We start from the raw sequence: 23,774 nt of genomic DNA on the forward strand, positions 1-23,774 counted from the left end.
AATCAGAATTTTGTGTGTGTAAATTGCCTTCGCGTTTACAGAGGATCACTGTTTGAACGACAAGCTGATAGCGCACCGCGCTACCCAACTCGCCTCACGTGTTTCACCTCGCATCGCTCACTCGCTCGCAGAGCGAAAGTTTCATTTCACTTCGTACTGAACGTAACCTTTTTTCCATTTACAAATGTTTGCTAACATTTCATTTTAAAATTCTTACCGTCATTTCGCTTGTCACAGGGACCTAGTAACCTTACATAAAGTTAACGTAAATCTTAAAAGTAGAATAAATTACAAGAATTGTTAACGTAACACGCGTCTTTGTGAAATTCATATTGAAACGCAAATAATTTCATAAGCGCAAGCCGCTACTATTAACGTAAAAATCGTTCACCGTGAGCGCGTTATCATTTTCATAAAACGTTATCAAAAGCAATTCTTTCATTTCACGTTACCGTAAGTAAATCATTTAACCCAAGTTGCGTCATATTAAACTAACATTAGTAGTTCAACTCAATATAAGAGAGTTCATTCATATATCATTTTTCACCCTCTCCGAGAGAGAGAGAGAGAGAGAGAGAGAGAGAGAGAGAGAGAGAGAGAGAGAGAGAGAGAGAGAACCAGAACCCAGTATTCACGAAGCCAAGAGTACTACACCTTACCATTAATTATAGCATGCAGAATTAACATTATTTAAGTTTCTCCTTTGTGTCTTTCATTTACACTGAGCGTGATACGTACGCGCCTGTGTCCATTGCAGTTTTGCAAGCATTTATTCATTTATCGAGCACTTCAGCGAGGGACTGAGCATTTTCAATTATCATTACCTGTCGTTGCCCGAGTGGTCTTTTCATTTTCTTTTATCACAAAAGACTTGCGTATACCGCAAGCACAACCCGCACAGTGTGCCACGCAAATTCATTACTTCCAGACAGGGAAGTCGTTTACCAGTTTAGGACTGGCCACCACCAGTGCAGCGTCAGAGTCTTACCATTTCACAGTGCCACTAATTCTTGACACTGTCCATCGATTGGCTGCTGAAGTACTCCCACGTTTTACTTTCTCTCCTCCACTATTACCCTCTGCCACGAACAGAGTACCATTTCACTTCAGTATATTTAAGTATACTGCATGTAGTGTCCGGGACACACCAGCACGATAACCATGGCCTCCAAGGAACGCCTCCTCATAAGTGCCATTGCACCTGTACAGGCCGTACAGGTAGCCATTAAACCTGCATGTCCGTCCTTATGGAACGCCCAATTGATTAGTGTGTCCGTGTACAAGGGGTCAGTGATCCTTCGGAACACTCACAAAGGGAACGCCTCCTGAAGTGCCGAAATACCAGCCCTAAGTGCTGACAAACCTGCGTGTCCGTCCTTACGGAACGCCCAATTCATTAATGTCCGTGTACGAGGATCAGTGATCCTTCGGACCAATCAAGGGAATGCCTCCCGAAGTGCCGCAATACCAGCACTACTAGTGCTGTCCAAAAGGAACGCCTCCTGAAGTGCCATCGCACCTGTACAGACGTACAGGTAGCCCTATACCTGTGTGTCCGTCCTACGGAATGCCCATTCATTAGAGTATCCACCATTTTGGATCACTCAACCAAGGAACGCCTCCGAAAGTGCCGCACCTGTATTGGACCTAACAGGTAGCCCATTCCAACGTCTCCCAAGTTGGGAACGCCCGTAAGTGTGACGTACGCCGCAAACTTCATTCGATTTTTTCACCTCATCAGAAGGTGCCATTCACAAAGTGCCACCGAGCACCCAGTCTTTTCAGACTTTTCATTACCATTATCGCAGAACCATTTCCAAGTGAGTGCTTTCTTTCCACAGTAGGCACTCCCATTCCATTCAGTACCCTTTCCTGGCCATTATTTTCATTTTCCTCCGAGCCCTCTACTGCAGCCTAAGGGAAATGTCTTCCCCTGCTTCCCGCGACTTCTTTGCCCAGAGAGCTAGAGAAGCTCGGAGCCCTCATAACCTCTGGGCAAGGAGGCCGGTTACACTGGACCAGCACTTGACCAGTGGATAAAGGCGCAGCAGGCTGCTGCGTGCCTGCAAGAAAAGGAAGAAAGAGAAGCCGAAAGGAAGGCACGTGAAGAAGAGAGAAAGCATGAGCTAGCTCTCATAAATGATGCAATCTCTCTGCTAGTTTCTAAGCCACAGACCAGGAGCTGGACTCCCGGTAAGAGGTGGTTGCGGAGGTTCTGCACCACTTGTTGTGTGCGTGGGCATGCTGTGGATTCCGACCAGTGCCCAAGTCGATCCCTACCTTGGGATGAGAGCTTCCAGGGTGAACTTTTCCAATCCAAGGCTACCATGTAACCCCTTCCCCTCCCTGATGAACAGTCTCCTGCGGCCTATCAGTGGGTACAAGTCATGGCCGACACCGAAGCCCAGGTCTCCCTTATTTCAAGAAAGGCATTGCCTAGGGGTGCCAAAACCCAGACGAACGAAGAAATTCAGTTTGAAGGGATTGATGGTAACCTCTATTCTGTTCCTTCGGTCCTTCTGAATGTGGAAATGCCCTTTCTGGACCAGGAGACCAGGGAAACCACATTGTGCCGCCTGGGCGTAGTTGACCCATTTCATGATGTTTATCAGGTGATATTGGGCCGTATCTCCCCTGGACGCAGCTCCCACTACCAGATGCACCGGATCCCTGCAGCATGCCTCATAATCAAACCTCAATTTTAGGTTCAGAGGCTAGTGCCTACGATGTCCCCGACATCCTTTCTATTTGTGAACCTGGCCCTGACCCAGTGTCAGAGCCCAAAGTTCCTGCCGCATCCTCTCAGCCTCTTACCATTTTACCGCCTACCTCCTCCACTTTGGAAGAGGTAAGCCCACCAGTTAACCCCGGACTTGTTTCCGAGGGTGATTCGACAGAGGACTCTTCACCTGTGCCAGAGCGCACTGCCAGTCTTGGTGACTCCACAGATTCGCAACCTGTGGGGCCATCTCGGCCTTACCGTCCAGTGCCACGGAAGAGGTTCTGCAACAAGTTCTGCCGAGACTGTGGCCGCAAGGGTCACATGTCTGCCAACTATGGAGGGTGCGCAAATTTTAATATTCCTGCCATCGCAATGGCAGTTACAAATCCTTCCTCACTAGGACCCCCAGCTAAGGGCCCTATAACAGTCGCACCCCTCCAAAGCCATTATCAGCCAAGCCACGTCAGAGCCTACAACGACTCTGGCGCTCAATCTCCCTGATATGGGAAGATCGAATCCCCCGAGGGGCTAACAAAGTTGATAGACGTCACTTAATCACCATTGAAGGTATCAACCATATCAAGCTGATCCTTCCGACCGTACAATTGAGGGTCACAAGACCTAATTTCTCAAAGTATGTACTCTTGCAGTTGCAAGCTACATTCCAGGAGGTTACGACCTCCTCCTAGGGCAAGACATGAAGTCTCCCTCACCGTTCAAGAAGCCTAGGGGTCCTAGCCCCACAAAAAATCACTCCAAAGCAAGGCGTCATCGAAATCCTACTTCCTCTAGGAAGTACGTCCACCAACAGTCTCCCCCGTTACCAAGGAGGGAGATTGATCATTCACAGTTCCGTTGCAAAACCTGCAACGTAATAGGGCACTCTACTAATTGGCCTAGGTGCCCTAGCCGACTACCAGCAGCGGACACTGTCCATTTTCCACAAGGCTTAGCCTTCCACAAGAGACAGGAACCTCTGTCTCCCATTTCCAAGGGCACACTGAGAGGTATTGCACCTCCGGTACCCGCCACAGGTCCAGTCGACCTCCACACTCTGCCAGTGCCACTTGGCAGCACTGAGCAGTGCCAAGCTCCGTCCAGCCTGGACGTAGAGCCACCACCGAACTTGACCTCTGCGCCAGGGGTGGTAGGTGGCCCGCCGAGCTAGTGCCGTCGCCTAAACCTAGTAACCCAGGATCCTCCTAGCAGGCCCATGGAGCTTACCGCAGCCCATGGCCAATCCAAAGTCCATGAGTCTTCTTCACCCTCACCACTGACGCCCGAGGATGAACCATCCGGCAGACCTAACCTTCATACCATCCTCTGGAAAACCAGGAACTGCCGACCAGGAGTCAGCCTGGAGTTTTCCCCTTACGGACGGCTGTCCGCAGCAGCCGGAGTGGGGGCCTCCCCTGCAGTATAGGTTTCCACCTCTACGACGGTTGCTGCAGATACGAAGTAGGTTGTTCTTCTCCTGAAATCCCTCAGGCTACCACTGCCTCTGCTCCTGCCGGCGTTTCTGGCCTTTGCCCCCAGAGTCGGTGCCTCCGTCTACTCCTAGGACTGGTATAGCCAGGTCCTGGAGGAATAAGAAGAAGAAGAAGAAGGGACGTAGCAAATCATTAACACACTAACCAAAGAGCCACATGCTCTCCTTGACACCTGTGCCCGAGGTACAGTGGTCACCGCATTCAATTGCAGAGTGATCCTGGCACCTACCCAGAGAAGGTAGCCAGCCTGATCTCTGCCAGTAGAACTAACCCTCTAACCCCTAGCCATCGTAATACTAACCCTCACTTAAATATAGTTACCTCATTGCATTTCCCTCCTGGTCAACTACCACTCATCATCCCCACGCATCATTACCTCTCATCATGTATTTTAACAATTCTGTCGCTGAACTACTGCTGTGCGTACCACACTCTGGAATGATTGCGTCTTCATTAACTATAATGAGTAGGTTAGGCTAAATGATTTAGTACCAGGGCATTAGGTTAGTAGCAAGTAGAATTTTCAAAGTAACTCTTATCTAGGGGTAGAGTAGACTGTCGTCACAAGACAACCCGTAGTTATTACTTAGGCTAGACTACATTACTCCATTAAGTTAGTACTCTTAGCATCTCCACCTATAAGTTAGGTAGGCCACTGTAGTTAGCGGTATCGCTGCTCAAAAACTTCAGTTAGAGTAGGAGAACTGGGTAGTCGAGACGATCAACTTATTTAAGCCAAGACCTTCACGCCCGAAAGGGAGTGAATGCCTTCTTAACAGGGGCGGGGGAGCTGTTACATTATAGATCGTTTCGTCTACCCCGCAATTAATTAATTAATTTGATTTGGGAAATGGCAGCCATTTCCTCCAAATATCAGCTGATTTTTTTTAGGAAACGCGGGAACCAAAACCCCGCCAGCCAGAGATAGGGGGTTCCCGCCAAGTTGGGGAAAAGTGTCTTTTGTCAGCTTTAGGGACGTATCTCAAAAGGGAGAAGGATGTAGGCAGATTGGTACTTCTTAGAACCTATATCTTAAGCTCTCTTTCCTGTGACCCCTCTGCTGGCTGTATGTTTGTTTCCAGGATTTGCCTTGCTCGTGGGGGGTTAAGCTGACTTCCAACACCCAAGCAAAACGCCTGGGTTCTGCCCCCCGTCGGCTGCGAGACGTAACCTCGGACGGATGTCCAACCACCTGCCTTCCTGTTAGGCCTATCCAGGGCGTGAGTGGCGCGCCGATCGACCCAGGCCCAAGACAAGCGGCCCCGTTTTTCTACAAAGGTCACACTGAACACGACATCCAGGTACGTCTTGTGGAACAGCATATTGCCAGTCTCTCCCATCATATTATCTATTTGATCCCCATTTTCCCAATTCAATTCCCAACCAAAGAAGAACTCATCCTTTTGTTCCCTTTGGTTTCACTGCTCATGGCCGCATGCTTCCCCTTGTGTGATCGTCCCAGACCAATGAAGTCATTGCATACCTCAGTGAAACATTAAAGTTCCTTCTCTCCAGTGTTAGAGAATTAATTAATCAAAACAAGAAGTCATGTCTCTCTGCCCGCAAGTGTTGCACTACCCAAGTTTTATGAGACCAGCTTTCATCCAATTACATTTTAGCCAGCTATCCATTTGTGAGAGATTATAAGTCCCGCAAACGTGCAGACCGCTGTATTCCTGTTTCCTTTTCTCCAGGCCAGAACGAGCCTTTTGTAAATAAATAGCTGTAAAGTTTTAGCTGAGTCTCTGGCTGACCTACCTATTCCTCTAGATCAATTGTCCATTATAAACCAGTTTTTACGGTAAGTTCAATTAATTTCAACTTGTCCTCCTTCAATTATTTCCGTTTTACATATATAGCCTCTCTCAAGGCCGGCTTAATACGTAAAGATATAGTATAGATTATATAATATATTATGTATATATTATATATATTATTATATAAATATATATAGTATAAATAATAATACTATAAATACGGTTGATATATAATATATGTTATTGTATATAATATTATATGTAATTCATATATATAATATATATATAAGTTAATATATATATATTTATATATATATGTGTTAATTGTGTAATACACTATATATATGTATATATATATATATATAGTATATTATATATATAATATTATATATGAAACACGGGTGTAGTTCTATATACTTGCAATCCACTTAGCAAATCCGCCCTCACCCCGCAACGCTGTCCTCAACCACCCACCTCCTAAATATATTCCTATCTAAAGAGATTCAACGTGTGGCTTACAACTATTAAAAGTACCAACTATACCTTACATCGCTTGGCCAAGCCCTTGGCCGAAGTATTCACTCTCTCTCTCTCTCGCTCTCTCATACAACCGTCCCGCTGAGAGTTTCTCAAGACCAACGGTATTTTTTTTCCTTTTTCTTTCTTATTTTGTTGCTCCTATGATACTTCCTACAGGGCAGGGTGTATCTTAAGGATATGGCATTTTCCATCAGAGGAATAATATTAGAGAGAGAGAGAGAGATAGAGATAATGAAGTGTATGAATATCGTTTAGCTTTGTCATGAATAATTCCTCTTTATGTAAAAAATGCAGCATGCACAAATCCAACAACGCCACCCCCCCCCCCCCCCCCCCCCCCAGCTCCACACACACACACACAACCCACAAACACACAATAGCATCGTAGCAAATTTTAATAATCTCAATTCACTAGAATGACATCACTGAATGACTTTTACTTAATAATCCTCTATAACAATAAAGAAAAGAGTTTCTTTTTACGAATAAGGTACAGTAGTTATAGTCACATTTAAAGTATTCCATTTCCATTTCCATCTTATTTCCGAGTGAATAATGTTTTAATGTTCTTATGCTTTCAATTCTGGAACTAATTTGACGCTGCCATTAGATGATTAAGTTTTACTGTTGTTATACTAGCACACATTAATAATTAAGCTGAAAAGCCAATTTTTCGTCCACTTACTGCTAAATACATAGTTAAAATATATAGAAAATGTGCTGACCAAATAAAATGTTGAAGACATTTCTCAAAAATGCTTGATGCAGGGGATGTATCTATTTTTGTTATTTCTATCTATTTTCTCTGTATAGAAAGGTTCTTCCAGAATGTTCCATTTTTCTACCCAAATTCTGTCACAGACATTTAACCGTAGAAAAATTCCTGGACGTTTTTCTGGAAGGAGAGTTAGTTATCATCGTCTGAGAACAGTCCTCCAGACAAAAGACAAAACTACACATACGGAAGACCTATTTTTATTTTCGCTCTTTGTTTTTGTTAGGAAGGTAAATCGCCGTCCCAATTTGTTTTGTTCTCCTTGACAAAGACATTCCCAAATTGCCTCGGCGCTCAAAGGATTTGTCCTTCGTAGGCGGCCGTCTGACAGAGAAAGAAAAATAGCTTGCTAGTGACAATGGCTGAGAGCTGAATAACGAATCAAGAATATCGATCTCGTTGAGGACATATAAAACGCCGCGGATGGGAGGAAGAAGTGTGATTACAACTGAGATTACAATTTGCCTGCTTTCCTAAGCTACATTGCCGGAATATTTCATACAATGGGGATTTCAATTTCACGAGAAAACCAATTTAGCTGTCAAAGTCCGAAAGAAGGACAGGTGGAAGTGGGAGTATTAAACTTGACATAACACTTCCCTTCAAGGAAGAGGTAGTATACTCGTAATTACATCATTTTCATGAAATACCAGTGAATTGAATTGAATATGGAACTTAGGCCAAAAAGCATTCAGCGCTGAAATGGAAATTGACTGTCAAAAGGTTTGAAAGGTGAAACGGGAGGAAAACCTCGCAGTTACACTATGAAGCAATTGTTAGGAGAGGGTGGAAAGCAAGATGGAAGAAAGAGAATATAAAAGGAGGTACAGCAAAAGGAACGAAAGGGGTTGCAGCTCGGGGCCGAAGGCACGCTGCAAAGAAACTTAAGTAATGCCTACAGTGCACCGCATGAGGTGCACTAATGGCACTAACCCCCTACGGGGGAAATACCAGTGTGTAATTTGATAGTATGTAATTTACAACTAAGAAATAAAACACCGTTACAGTGATTTCTATAATGAAGCATTGCTCTATTACCTCTTTATAACAACGCACGATATCCTCATACTTTCTCTGCCTGTTATTGCGTGCAATAACTGCAGCCAAGAAATAGTTCGTTGGACGAGTGGTTTTCGCACTCGGCTACCAATCCGGTGGTCCGAACTTCGATTTTCGGCTAAGCTAACGCGGAATCAGAGGAATTTATTTCTGGTGATAGAAATTAATTTCTCGATATAATGTGATTCGGATCCCACAATAAGCTGTAGGTCCCGTTGCTAGGTGACCAAATGATTCCTAACCACGTAAAAATATCTAATCCTTCGGGCCAGCCCTAGGAGAGCTGTTAATCAGCTCAGTGGTCTGGTAAAACTAAGATATACTCAACTTTTACAGCCAACAGATATACCTGACCAATCCTCACTCACAATAAGTATACAGATTGAAGTCACCTTGGTCCCAGCTATATATGTCGGGACTTTTCCGTCTCGCCTTTCACTAATATTGCTATCATTCTTGATGGTATCGGGTGACTAGGTCAGAAATAAATACCACATGACCTTCGCTGCTTTGATATCAGCTGGTAGCAATTTTCTCCGATTCACACGAACACTCCGTTCAGTTTAAGTACCAAATTTCGACGCAAATCAGCGTCTGGAAATACTAATTTGAATCCTTGATGTTCACCGTTCTTAGTGAACAGGACGAGACGTTGGCGGACTCTGATCAAAGGGGCTTTTCCCCAAATGGCAAATAAAAAAATATATGCTTGAAGAAGAACCAAACAGGAACCAATAGGCTTTGAAAGGAAAGTTTAATACAAATAAACGCTACGTTCATATGCTCTCGTTCTTTTCCAAAACAGGATTGGTACTGGCAATATTTAAAATTTGCCAGTCATCTCGTCCCCTCACATTATCCTTTCTAGTTAACATGAAAACAAGTGCTAGACGTTTTCAGAAGTCTAAATAACCACAGAACCCAGTCTCTTTCTTCTGACTGAGTTCATTTTCACAATGAAGTGGAATAACTAAGAAAAAACTCTTGAAAATTGTTCACCAAAACTTTTATGTGACATAACCCTTAAAAAATGTAATCAGCTTCACCCTGTAATCCCATTCTTGCTGTGCCAAAATTTAATTTCTACCTTAAGCAGCTGGTTACAAATATTTATCTTAAGCTAGGGTGTATATAAATATATTTTGTTCAACTAAGCGGGTGCTAAAAGTGCAAGGTGATTCCAATCGCAGTGTTAGCCACAAGGCAGCTGTAATTTTTTCAAATGACAGGACACGTGCAAACAAATGCAAACCAGCTATTTCCGACGAAATTTTTGAAATCGTAGCTCAAGCCGCTCGATAAACTTCCAGCTGGTACTGGAATCGCTGACTATACAACAACTGATTCCATCACTGAACAGCCTAACTACTTCTGGTCCCCTGCTTATCCCTTTGACAAGTTTTTCGTTGTAAGTGTGCTTTCCCGACTCAATCAAGAGTTGCAGGTTTTAGTTATACATTTAATCATATTTAAATTACTTTCACCAAAGTCCTTCTTTTGTATTCAGCTTCAATGATGATACTACGATTGAAACGTATGCATACAATCAAGTATGAAACTGTGTATCACCTTTTTGTCATACCTATGAATTTATTCGCAAAACGCATATTTTACCTATTTTAGATACAACAAAAACTACCCGTATGAATAAACACCGCGGAAAGCGTGTCTATTTCTCATGAAAATCATCCCGTAAAAGAAAACGAGTGGTCATTTTATAGGCAATAAACAACAACTGGAAGCCTTTCCTTGTGGAAATTGATATAAGGAATTGCTTCTTTCTCCACCACCTATGAAAACACAAAATTCCATAAACGTTAAACCAGGAAAAAGATAGGGAATTTCTTTTCATGAAACTAACACGTTCACAGGGGAGATTTTCCGAAATTATATTTAGCAGATTTTGGAGATAGTTTTAGGTTTACTGCCATGCCAATGAAGGAGCTAGTAATACTTAGGTTTTCGATTAACTTGAGAACAACATTGAGTTTTCAAGAAAGTAGTACCAGCCCCCCCCCCCCAAAAAAAAAAATTAGACCTAATTCAAGAGTACATAAATAATTTATTTTTTTGCCTCTGATGATCCAACCATACGCTTTCCTTACTAGGCCAATTCTTCTAGTAGCCTCAGAAACCTTTATGTAATGAAAGCATTGTTCCTGTCAACCATTCTTTCCAAACCTTTCCTCTTTTCCCTCATCCATATAGTTACACCTCACAAACCCCTTCTCTAGCAATCTCAACAACTGCGTCTTAATCGACTTTATTGCATCACAGGTCATCTCCAAGATTATTCTCACTTTCGTTCTATCTTGAATGAAAATATCACTGAATACCAGTTTCACTTTCAAACATTTTCCTCGAAGTAAACCGAATACTTTATCCAGATAAGTGAGAATTGTGTGTGATGGTGCACGGTTGTGTTAACATTAACATGGTGGAAAATTCACCTTTAAAGATTTTCCCTAAATTATTTCATTCCTTTACCAATAATGCACTGAAAAGCGGTGGCAGGGATAGGGATAGATATGCGAAAACAGAGAGAGAGAGAGAGAGAGAGAGAGAGAGAGAGAGAGAGAGAGAGAGAATTTTCAAAGAATTCCCCTCATACAAGACCATAACCTCTATCATAACAGACTATTTGTTGGGCCGTTTACCAGAAATTGAAAGCCTAAAGTCTATTTCCCCATAGTACGAAGGAAAATTGATTCAGAATGCCTTTATAGTCTCTGCCCATTTTCCCGAGGACAAACTCCATCTCATCTCTTTTTAGGTAGTTTTTTAAGATATATTTTTACCCCCACCAACCTCATCGTTCCATTCACTTTAGTAACTCGAGTGGTTTTAGACGAGGGAAATATAAGCCTAAGTATACTCGGGTATAAGCTAAAAGCATTGTGATCTAGCCAAGTAAATCTTGAGTCTAGTATCAAATTTCCCTCTAATGATCATATTAAGCCTCTTGATACTTGTTACAGGGATATGCTCTTACCAATATATTGAGGAAAGACCATTTAACTTTCCCAAGAAATCTTATATGCTTAAAGTGATAAAAATATAGATATTTAGCCTTAATGAATCTAAACCATTCAAAATTTCTTACTTGTCCTATAAAACTGCATCTATCCGTCGAACCATTTTTATTGCATAATCTGTTTTTCTCCCGTTTCTCCACTGCCACCTTATATTACCTTCTCCATACCAGTACAGGAATTCTTTCATGTAGTTAATAGCAAAGCTGTTCTCTGCACATATCACCATGTTGAAGCCACTATTATTCAAAGAAATTATGTCGAAAGGATTTGTACACTTCTGCAGTGCTGGTAGCTTCAAGACTAGCATTTATGTAAACTAATACTATGAAATTGTGCTCAAATACTTATTACTGATGCCTTCCACTATAAAGGTACTGAATCATCTAAAAACCTTGCGTACCAAGGTATGAACATGCACATTCAAAGTCACCAAGCTAGGAAAAATTTTGTCTAGTTCAGTTACCAAAGTTACACTTTCATCGTGCACATGAGTAATGGATGATAATTATAAGTGGATGCAATACATTGATTAGAGGGCACCAATGATATATGTCATTATGCTCTTTCATATTGGGTCTTCACCCCTTTAAATTTGTCTTATTTGAGGGCCTTCTGGCTTGTCCCACTACGTAAGTGATGATATATCAATATTTCTACACATCTTACCTAGATGTTAAAAACTTTAAAAGCACAAGCATTTGCCTTTTATTGAATAAGTATCTGAAGACAAACTTCGGGATATGAGGAAATCAAATGTGTTAAAATGATTTAGTTCATTTTAAACTAAAGTACCAAAATTTCGATTTATACACTGCAGTGAAGTTCCGTAGCACTTTTTGAAGAATTTCTGACTTCGACACCCGCACAGGCCACTTAAAGTATGGTGTTCTTGAAGTAAACATGAATCAAAATTACCTCCCACACAACCCAAAGAATACGTTGCTTGCTGTATCAGGTTCACAGCGCAATTTCCTTTTGATTTCTGCTGGAAGTAATCACAAGCATCAGGAACCAAGTTTTAAATTTAATTTCAACCATCGCTGGCATAGCCGGATTACTTGTAATGCATAATGCTATGAAAACTAATATGCTTTCTAATAATTAGTGGGAGTATGCTCGATTTAAATAACAGATTTAGGATAACCTTAGAACTTTTAGAAAAACTTCATTCAAGCTACTGGACTTTATACTTAAAAGGTCAAATTAACAAAATTCTGTATAAATTATAATGCATTTAAGTAAACCTTCAATAAAAAATACTCCCTAGATAAAATTTTGAGAAGCATGAATTTACTACTTGTATGAAAAGATACTAATCGTTAATAAAAACTAACATTGAGCAAGAGACAACAGCTAACACTGAGCAGAAAATGGAACATCCTCTCGCCTATTGTCAAAAACACCTAAACACCAGTGTCTCTACCTTGGCAACACTAACAATCATCATCTCAAAATAACTGGCACGAGATTATCCACATAAACCAAGACCATATTAAGCAGATGAAAAAATTTGACAAAGCCAGTTGTGCGTGATATATCACGAGGCGGTTTCGTAGACTGGAACATTCAAACCACATACACTCTACCTAAGTAGTGTTGATTGACAGAACGTTTTTGCTAAAAGCTGTATACTTGATCAAAAACAACAAGGTCCTTACAGTCCTTGTTAATTCTGAGACCACGGCCTTAACCCAGACTTCAGCCAAAAGCTCTGTACTGATTAAGAAAAAGTCATCTTCGACTTATTCCATATCCCGAGACAAACCTCACTGCATGAATTAAAAACCATTTATTTTGTAACCAAATTAGTCCTCCCTTACAGACACCAGAAAAGTGAACCTCACCGCCTACTTCCTGCACAATTTTACTTTCCATACCCCGTGACGAAGATCAATTTTATTTTCAGTCTCACAAACACTATACTCATTCAAACCCATTTTGTGCATTGAATGTCCAAAAGCTTTACATCCGAGACCCACTATCAACTTGAACCCAAAAGACAATACGCTTACCTCCACAGCAATCTTCAATTCAATAAAACCATTATTCAAAGAAATTATATCTAAAGGATTTGTACACTTCTGCAGTGTTGCTTGCCTGTATGGTGTTTTTACGTTGCATGGAACCAGTGGTTATTCAGCAACGGGACCAACGGCTTTATGTGACTTCCGAACCACGTCGAGAGTGAACTTCTATCACCAGAAATACACATCTCCGACTCCTCAGAGGAATGCCCGAGAATCGAACTCCCGCCCACCGAGGTGAGAGGCCACGACCATACCGATCACGCCACTGAGGCGCTTTGGGGACTTCAAGACTAGCATTTATCACAACTAATAACATGTAATTGTGCTCAAATACTTATTACTGATACCTTCCACAATATAGGTACTGAATCTTCTAAAAACCTTGCATACCAAGGTATGAACATACACTTTCAAGGTTACCAACAAGCTAGGAAAAATTCTGTCTAGTTCAGTTACCAAAGTTACACTTTCCTAGTGCACATGAGTAATGGATGATTATTATAAATGGATGCAATACATTGATTACTGGGCACCAATGATATATGTCATTATGATCTTTCATATTGGGCCTTCATCCCTTTAAATTTGTCTTATTTGAGGGCCTCCTGGCTTGTCCCACTACGTAAGTCATGATATATCAATATTTCTACAAATCTTACTTAAATGTTAAAAACTTTAAAAGCACAAGCATTTGCCTTTTATTGAATAACTATCTGAAGACAAACCTCGGGATATGAGGAAATCAAATGTGTTAAAATTATCTAGTTCATTTTAAACTAAAGTACCAAAATTTCGATTTATACACTGCAGTGAAGTTCCGTAGCACTTTTTGAAGAAATTCTAACTGACACCCGCACAGGCCAATTAAAATTATGGTGTTCTTGAAGTTCACATGAATTAAAATTATCTCCCACACAATCAAAGAACACGTTCCTTGCAGTATTAGGTTCACAGCGCAATTTCCTTTTGATTTCTGCTGGAAGTAATCACAAGCATCAGGAACCAAGTTTTAAATTTAATTTCAACCATCACTGGCATAGCCAGATTACTTGTAATGCATAATGCTATGAAAACTAATATGCTTTCTAATAATTAGTGGGAGTATGCTCGATTTAAATAACAGATTTAGGATAACCTTAGAGCTTTTAGAAAAACTTCATTCAAGCTACTGGACTTTATACTTAAAAGGTCAAATTAAAAAAATTTTGTATAAATTATAATGCAAATAAGTAAACCTTCAATAAAAAATACTCCCTGGATGAAATTTTGAGAAGTATGAATTTACTACTTGTATGAAAAGATACTAATCGTTAACAAAAACTAACATTGAGCAAGAGACAACAGCTAACATTGAGCAGAAAATGGAACATCCTCTCGCCTATTGTCAAAAACACCTAAACACCAGTGTCTCTACCTTGGCAACACTAACAATCAACATCTCAAAATAACTGGCATGCGAGATTATCCACATAAACCAAAACCATGTTAAGCAGATGAAAAAATTTGACAAAGCCAGTTGTGCGTGATAAATCACGAGGCGGTTTCGTGGACCGAAGCATTCAAACCACGCACACTCTACCTAAGTAAGGTTGATTGACAGAACGTTTTTGCTAAAAGCTGTATACTTGATCAAAAGCAACATGGTCCTTACAGTCCTTGTTAATTCTGAGGCCACGGCCTTAACCCAGACTTCAGCCAAAATCTCTGTACTGATTTAAGAAAACCAGTCATCTTCAACTTATTCCCTATCTCGAGACAAACCTCCAAGCACGAATTAAAAACCATTATTTTATTTTGTAACCAAATTAGTCCTCCCTTACAGACTAAAGACCACTATTTTATTTTGTAACCAAATTAGTCCTCCCTTACAGAAAAGTGAACCTCACTGCCTACTTCCTGCACAATTTTACTTTCCATACCCCGTGACGAAGATCAATTTTATTTTCAGTCTCACAAACACTATACTCATCCAAACCCATTCTGTGCATTGAATGACCAAAAGCTTTCCATCCGAGACCCGCTGTCAACTTGAACCCAAAAAACAAGTGGTCTATCCACTATAACCATGACTACAGTATGCTCACTTCTATAGCAACCTTCAATTCAACAAGACCACAGCATTCTAAACTTCAAACCTAGTTTATGAAACCATAATGTGGAGGAAAAAGGACCCACAGCAACTGTCTTACAGTGCAATCAGAGTTCAAATGCTATATCCTAACCTCTTCCAAGAAACACCAGCTAAAAATCTACAATAATACTTCAAACTCGCCCCCACAAGAATAATTTCGTCTCAAAATAAAGAATTACCGGGAGTCTGAACCATCTCCCAACCCACGTAAATTCTGCCTTAAACGAGCCTTTGCTTACTCGTAACTTTCCCCCACAAAACATCCCATAATTTTAAGCTCCCTAATGACGGCGTCCAGTCTTCCCTGCCACCCACACACGCAAAATTTCTGTAGTCTGACACGATGACAAGGCTTAGAATAGAGTATACCACACCTACGAGACTAACTATTCTCCTTCACACACACACACACGCATTCGCGCCCCTGACGCAAGACTTTTGAGAAGTCTATTCCACGTACAGACTTCACTTCATGTCCCCACAAAATTCGCTTTACGTCCCTCCCTCACACATACACTTAAGCTCCCACTACCACATATATCCACACCCAGCCTTAAGTCTCCCCCCCCCCCCCCCAACACACACACACACACACACTACCTCAAAAATCTCCTTACGAATCCTATTATGTAGTTCGGTTTTTCAGCGGTCCTGTACATGGTAGACAAAGTCTACCTTGGGTCACCTTTGCCAGAGCAGCGCCGCCACCCCGACAAAGGTGGCCCCATCTTCTTATAACTTAAAACTATGTAAAATACTATTTCTTAAAATTAAAATTACTTCTTCTTTGATACCACACCTATATAATGGAGTTTTTTACGTCTCCTTAATATGTTTAATACGGAAATCAAACAACAATTACCACAAATTAACTGCAAATTGGTATTATTTTATTTATGGACATTGATAATGTAGCGTATTTTAACTTAGTTCACTATGTTAAGGAAGTGATAACAAAACACTTCTTCTCAATACATTATTGTCGCTAATGCATACTTACAGAGAAAAAAAAAATTAAGTTTTTACCTCGAATTTTTCCTAAGTCGGGAGAGGGGTTTCCTCTACAGTAATGTTTACTTTAAATGAGCCCTCTAACTTACTTTCTTACGCAAACAAAAGCAGTTCCAGTTACTCATTATTGGCTGAGAGGTGTGACATCGTTATGACGTCATGGGTTTCATAATCAATTACGAACGACTTTAGTCGAAAACTAAGTTTCACTAGCATTGCAGCGGAGTAATAAAGTTACCTGTCCAGTGTCCAGTGGTAACCTTGTTTGACTGAATACTCGAATAATGAAGCAAAAACCGGCATTTTGTCTTCCTGTAGGTATGGCAGAGGTAGTGGCTGGCCCTTCTGGCATTAATTTTGACAGACCTTCGATTTCCTACCGATTGTTTGCAGTGCAATGTGGGTTACGGTGAATTTTATCATTATTTGTCTAGTGGTGGTAAAGAAGTTGTGATTGAATATGCTCAAAGACATAATTTAATTCTAAAGCAAAAAAACTGCGAGTGTTGTGGAGCTATTTGTCGGATCGACTACAACAGAAACGCCTTTGGATGTGATCGCTCTGTAGGGACGAAAGGACGTCGGCGTAAATGATGCGACACCCAAATCCATCCGCCACGGTAAGTAGCCTTACTGTAACCCCTGTGGCTAGCGCGCGCAGCGCAACATTACCTCTTGCCAGAACATGTCGGGCTTGCCAAGAATCTTTAAATATGCGGATAAGGCGCAAAACGCCGTTCCGCCACGGCCTTACTGACAGCACACACAAATCGATCGTCGCGGATATGTAGTCGCTCCCTACTTTGTTGTTGTTTTGGTATCGCCGGCATATTGGTTTTGGTGTTCTTCCGCCGATTTCGGTCGGCGGTCGAGTGGGCCCGCGAATCTGTAAGTGCTCCAGGGATAGGTCCATTTTTATATGTTTTATATTTAGGTTTTTTTCCTCCATTTTGCCCTGTTTTTACCTACTTTGTCTCCCCCACCCAAAACCCCGCTTCCCAAGGAGGTTCCCGCAGATTATCTATAGGGGGAGGGGTGGTGGAAGGATAAGTATTCATTTGCGATGGAAATAATCCTCAAAATCATTCAAATCACATCATAATACAAAGAAAAACCTATATTTTATGTTGAAAGCAATTAATGTCCATAAGTAAAATAATACCTGCAAATTTGTCTAAATTGTGGTCAAATCGTAAAAGTTCACCCAAATTACTTAGTTCAATACTACCTTGAGAGATGATGGTTAAGCCAAATGATTTAATAAAAAGTAAAGTTTTTAAACTAAATTAATTTTAAAATAATTTTTTCCTCTACATTTAATAAAGCCAAAATTGGAATCCAATTTAAAAAATCTAAAAGCAAAACCTAAACCATTCATGAACCTTAACTTTCACTTACACAAACTTTAATATTCAATATTTCCTCAATTAAACATACTCGAGTACTTACTATTTGCATTATTGTGGTAATTTATAATTTACATAAAAATTAAAGTCAATGGGTTGCTAAAACTAGAAAAAAAAAAATTGGTACTTACTTCAGCCTCAGACTTTCTATGGCCGTATCAACTGGTCAGTCGAGAATATCCTTGACCCATTTCAAAGCGAAGCCGAACGCCTGAAATAAAATAAGTTAAAATGTAACAAATTCCGTTCTGTTTACTTTTAGCGCCTTGCAAGAGTTTCACAATATATGACCATGTAATTGCATAACTGTTCCAGAAGGAGTATTTGAGAAGGCAATAACGTGAAAACTGAATGACATTTAGACATATCAGCAATTACCCAGGTGATTTCCGAGCCATGCGTACAAATTAACATACTTCGAGTTCCAGCAATTATTACGCATGTCCCGGCACGCGAACTATTTAAATTGAGAAAACAAAACACCTGAAAATAGTATGTTATCATAGAACATGCTCTTCATAAAATTACGAACAATTACATACTTCATCAGAAAATATGGTCATAATAAAATTACGAACAGATACTGTCATCACCAAAAAACTAACCAAAAAATACTTTCAAAGTCTTAGATACAAACCAGCAAGCAAAAAGATTCACCAGTCCCAGGTAACGAATTGTTGATATATGCACTGGCGCAACCTACTCGCAAAGCCGCGAGTGGTATGTAAATTTGAAATTCAACCCGCTGTAAACAGGTAACACCAGCTAGTTTACCATGGACTCTAGAGCGACAGGGTAAACTGTGACTGACGTGTACCTAATGGATAACTTGTTTAGTTTGCCAAACATAAAGTTTTCACCGCGGGGTTCACTGAGTACGTTCGCAGTATGAAATAACAACTAAATAATACACAGGCGTAATGCAGGGTAATGAACTTGGTTTCCCGCTCGATAAACATTAATCCATAATGACTTGAAAGAGCAAAGTTCTGATTTTCTGCCTCGTCGTCGTCCATGCCGTGAAATGGCAAATCCACCGGATATAAATATTAACGATATTTAGCAATTATATATACAACATACATAACGAGCAAACTTCTTTAAGGGATGGTAGTCTTCGTAAGCCAAAGGTTATTTTGTAAAATAAAAACTAAGTTGAATGTGGCATGCGTTTGCCGAAAAAATTTAATTTGGAAGGTCGACTCGCTATTGTTTTTTGATGCTGACCATGATGAGCTTTTGTTGAAATATTACATCTTGTCTTGAAATTCATACATATCAGGCAGGAAGCACTATATCTTACTGATTTTGAAATTTATCAACGTACCTCCTGAATTTAATCAGAATAACAGAACATTGCTAGTGTACATAGCACATACAGTGTTTTTTTTTTTAACTTGCACTTTTTATACACAGATACTGGCTCTAAAAGCTTGAACACTGAGGGGTCAGAGATGTGTATTTCTGGTGATAGAAGTTCACTCTCGACGTGGTTCGGAAGTCACGTAAAGCTGTTGGTCCCGTTGCTGAATAACCACTGGTTCCATGCAACGGAAAAACACCATACAAACAAACAAACAAACAATCTAAAAGCTTGAAATACATTTATGTTATCTTATTTGTTTCACTGCTACCGGAAAAAAGTGAAGATAATACTTGAATCTTCAAGAACAAAAGTGTAAAAGAGGCTTCCGGCCAAGTAACCACTACGTTCAGAATAAAAGAACAAAGTTTACAAAAATGTATTAACACAAGAATGGTAATAGAAATAGAAGCAATTGCTGCAAATTACTGTGATAATAATGTTGAGGCTGGAAAAGTAAATCCACAATAGTATGTCTGTTTAATTTTGTTATTTAAAATACAAAGCAGAAAGCTTTCGATGACCTGCACGGTCCTCCTTGTCAAGGACTGTGCAGGTCATCGAAAGCTTTCTGCTTTGTATTTTAAATAACAAAATCAAACAGACATACCATTGTGGATTTACTTTTCCATTTTATTGTCTCATGTGATTTTCAGTTTTCTTTGAATGTTGAAGTTCGAATGACATAACCGCTGTTATTCTTGAGCCCAACGGAGACGTGGCGATTTATATTTATTCTCATTCCAGTTTTCTTTTAACCAAGTGGCTATTTTTCCTTATTGATTGGTTTAACAAAAACCTTGTGTATCTTGTAAGTATTGATTTTGCAGAGCCTCTGTTGATCTCACTGATTTGGAATTCAGTTGTTTCTCTTGTTGTTGTAAAAAAAATTTACGCTGAGAGAGAGAGAGAGAGAGAGAGAGAGAGAGAGAGAGAGAGAGAGAGAGAGAGAGAGAGAGAGAGAGAGGGCTATATGTTACTACAGGCTTTTACGTATACCAATTAAGTAAATATGCAGAGTAGTATTGAAGGTCTTTATTGTTTTACCATAAATCAAGGGTTACCAAAATATACAGATTTTGCAGCATGTAAGTAAGCTGTGTAAGTTATTTTCAGTAAAATAAAAACTTCAACGTAAACCCGAAACATTTTCAGTAAACATAAAGATATTAATTCTAGACACAGTTGTAGAAGCAATGGTAAGAAAAGTAACTATTTTAACATCCTCAATAACGAAAATGTTGAAGGGATATTTAAGAATCGAAAACGACCATTGAAAATGTTTTGAAAGTTTGAATAATAACATTAATCAATTTGGAGAATTATTAGAATTTCATTGAAACAAAACTTACCTGCTTCGTTTTAGCATGTGATATTGTAATCCCATAATGTTCATAGATTTTTAGTCTTTAACCGCTCACTTCTGAATAAAAGCCGTACTTACAGTCCCCCCCTCTCTCTCTCTCTCTCTCTCTCTCTCTCTCTCTCTCTCTCTCTCTCTCTCTCTCTCTCTCTCTTTCTCTCTCTCTCTCTCTCTCTCTCTCTCTCAAATAAATTTTTTGGGAATCAGGTCCTATATATATATATATATATATATATATTATATATATATATATATATATATATATATATATATATATCCATTTATTTGAGTAAATGCTTCGTCCTCATACTTATATATATATATATATATATATATATATATATATAATATATATATATATATATATATATATATATATTATATATATTATATATGGAATAAAATTGCAAACAGCCATCGTAGCATTGTAAATTTATTGGCCAAATTTTCGAGACCACATGTCTCATCATCAGGGCTGTAAAATACAAAGAATAACAATTCAAAAAAAGGACTCAGTCAAAAAAAACTCAAAGTCTAAAAACAATTGAATTTAAAACAAACACAAACAAGCTAAAACATTTTTAGGAAACTTTTAGAAATTGCAGTGCAGGACACTCACTTTATATTTAACAAGATAATTTACAAACAAGTAGATGGTGTTTCTATGGGATCCCCTTTAGGTCCAATTATGGCCAATGCCTTCACGTGCTCTCTCGAAGAACAAATGCTCGAAGGATGTTCCTCAACATGTCGTCTTCTCTTTTACAGAAGATATATAGATGACACAATTGTTTTTTTTAGATCTAGGGCGGATGCAGAAAATTTCTTGGAATATATTAATGGCTTACACCCAAATATACAGTTCACAATTGAGCACGGAGACGACAATAAACTTCCAGTTTTAGATATTTTAATCACTCGAACTCCTCAAGGTTTTAATACCAGTGTTTTTAGAAAAAAAGATATTTACAGGTCAAGGTGCGAACTTTTACAGCAATTGCTTATCAGTTTGAAATTAAATAGTATTTTCACACTGTTGCACCGTGCCTACAGGTTATCCTCTACCTGGCACAACGTTCACAAGGAAATTTTGTTTTTACTTCAATTTTTAAAAATTATTTCGTATCCTTCCTTCTTATTCAACAAGTATGTAAACAGCTTCTTGATTAATATATTTCAACTCCGTCTGTCGATACCTAATGTCCCTAAATTGCTCATGTATGCCTCCATTCCTTTTGTACATTAGAAGAAATTCAAACAAACACTGCAAGACTCAATTCGCAGTACATTTCCAGCTAAAGATATCAGATTATGTTCGAAAAATCCTAAGACAATTGGGTCATTATTTCGCCATAAGGATAGGCTTCCTGCCTTGATGCAGTTTCTAGTGGTTTATTGTTTCACTTGCCCAAAATGTAAAGTTGGGAAATATATCGGAGCCACTAAGAGATTACTCAAAGTCAGAGCTGATTCTCATCTTGGAGTTAGTCACCGAACTGGATGTCAATTAAAAACTAAAGAATTTTCTAATATAAGAGACCACTGTAAGAAATGCAAGACATCATTCTCTTATGAAGATTTTAATGTTATCGCTCAAGCACCCAATGACCACTCTCTCTCCATCCTGGAATCATTAACTATCAAGCAGCTTGTTCCTTCCCTAAACAGCCAGACCTCTTCCACTATCTTATATATCGCCTAAGTTGACGTCGTCCTCCTGAAAAACTGAGAATGTCACTCAGTTCTTAGCTCAGATAGAATAAGGTACTAATACATTTTAACATCATAATTTTTTATATATAAAATTTTAAAAGTTTTTGCAGTATTAGGTTTTCAATGTTTTAAATTTTTTTTAGCTTGTTTTTGTTTGTTTTTAAATTCAAGTCTCTTGTTTTTAGACTTTGTGAGTTTTTTTACTGAGTCCCTTTTTTTTTTTTTTTTTTATTCTTTGTATTTTACAGCCCTGATGATGAGACATGTGGTCTCGAAAATTTGGCCAATAGATTTACAATGCTACGATTGCTGTTTGCAATTTTATTCCTCCTGAATCTGCGGTGTTCTAGATGTATCAATCTTCCAGTATATATATATATATATATATTATATATATATATATATATATATATATATATATATAAGCAACATATGCATTTGCCATCACGTTTACGAGAACCGGAGAGCATTTAATCCAAGCTGATAAACATAGGAATAATCCCAGTTAGTATAATGAGTCTGATAGAGTGGAACATCAGATAAAAAATAGGCTAACACAAGGAATACCTTACTTTCCGTCGAAATAAATGGTGAACAGAAATCAGAGATGGATTTAAATTCTCTCTCTCTCTCTCTCTCTCTCTCTCTCTCTCTCTCTCTCTCTCTCGGGTCTCTCTCCTCTTCTCTCGGGCAAAAAGTGCATCAAATGAAAGACGAGTTAATCCCAAGGATTTTTTGTATTGCCCCATATGTAACAAACTTTGTAAAATAACAGAAATATAAGAATTCTGAATAGTTGATGTGTATATACTTTAAAAATATTACATAAAAAGGATTTTTTAGATGATTTTTTTCCTTAACGTCAAGCATTATTCACACTGAATCAAGATGATTGCCATTAAAAAGTCATCAATGTTACATTTACCGCACCGTAGACACAATATGTAATTTCAGCACATTACTCCATTATAATAGAAAATAAAATAACGGGAAATTTTGATCAGAATTAACAATTATGGAACACTGGCATCAGTCTATGTTTATTTATAACTGACAACACGTTTTACACTATGCCATCTTCATCGCTCCGTCAGAGATAAGCTTGCAAAGACCTCGTGCTTCGAGAGAACGAGTTTGCCCGCTGTAAGATAATTGCCAGACTACACGGAGAACACAATGGTAGGTACTCGCCAGCAACAGGTTGGAAATCACTGTCTGGCTTTTATGTACCCCACACATATCGTCTCTCCTTGACCAGTTTGAGAATCAAATGTTGGTTTTAGTGGGCTACCGGCAACATGAGGAAGCAGAGGGATTTAGAGAGAATCTTTGGTTTGTGTATTTTATGTTTTTATTTATGCGTTTGCCAGTGTATATGAATC

The 23,774-nt window shown here is 39.3% G+C and overlaps 1 long non-coding RNA gene across 1 annotated transcript in view; it reads right to left on the reverse strand.

Annotated features, from left to right (window-relative positions):
• Positions 1-18,140, reverse strand: part of LOC135210566 (uncharacterized) — a 358,564-nt gene extending 340,424 nt beyond the window's left edge. Inside the window, exon 1 of the long non-coding RNA XR_010313545.1 lies at positions 18,085-18,140. This is a non-coding gene — a long non-coding RNA (uncharacterized LOC135210566). The remainder of the gene's footprint in view (positions 1-18,084) is intronic.
• Positions 18,141-23,774: the final 5,634 nt, after the last annotated feature.

The sequence above is a fragment of the Macrobrachium nipponense genome, chromosome 39, assembly GCF_015104395.2.
Source record: "Macrobrachium nipponense isolate FS-2020 chromosome 39, ASM1510439v2, whole genome shotgun sequence".
NCBI classification, from domain to species: domain Eukaryota; kingdom Metazoa; phylum Arthropoda; class Malacostraca; order Decapoda; family Palaemonidae; genus Macrobrachium; species Macrobrachium nipponense.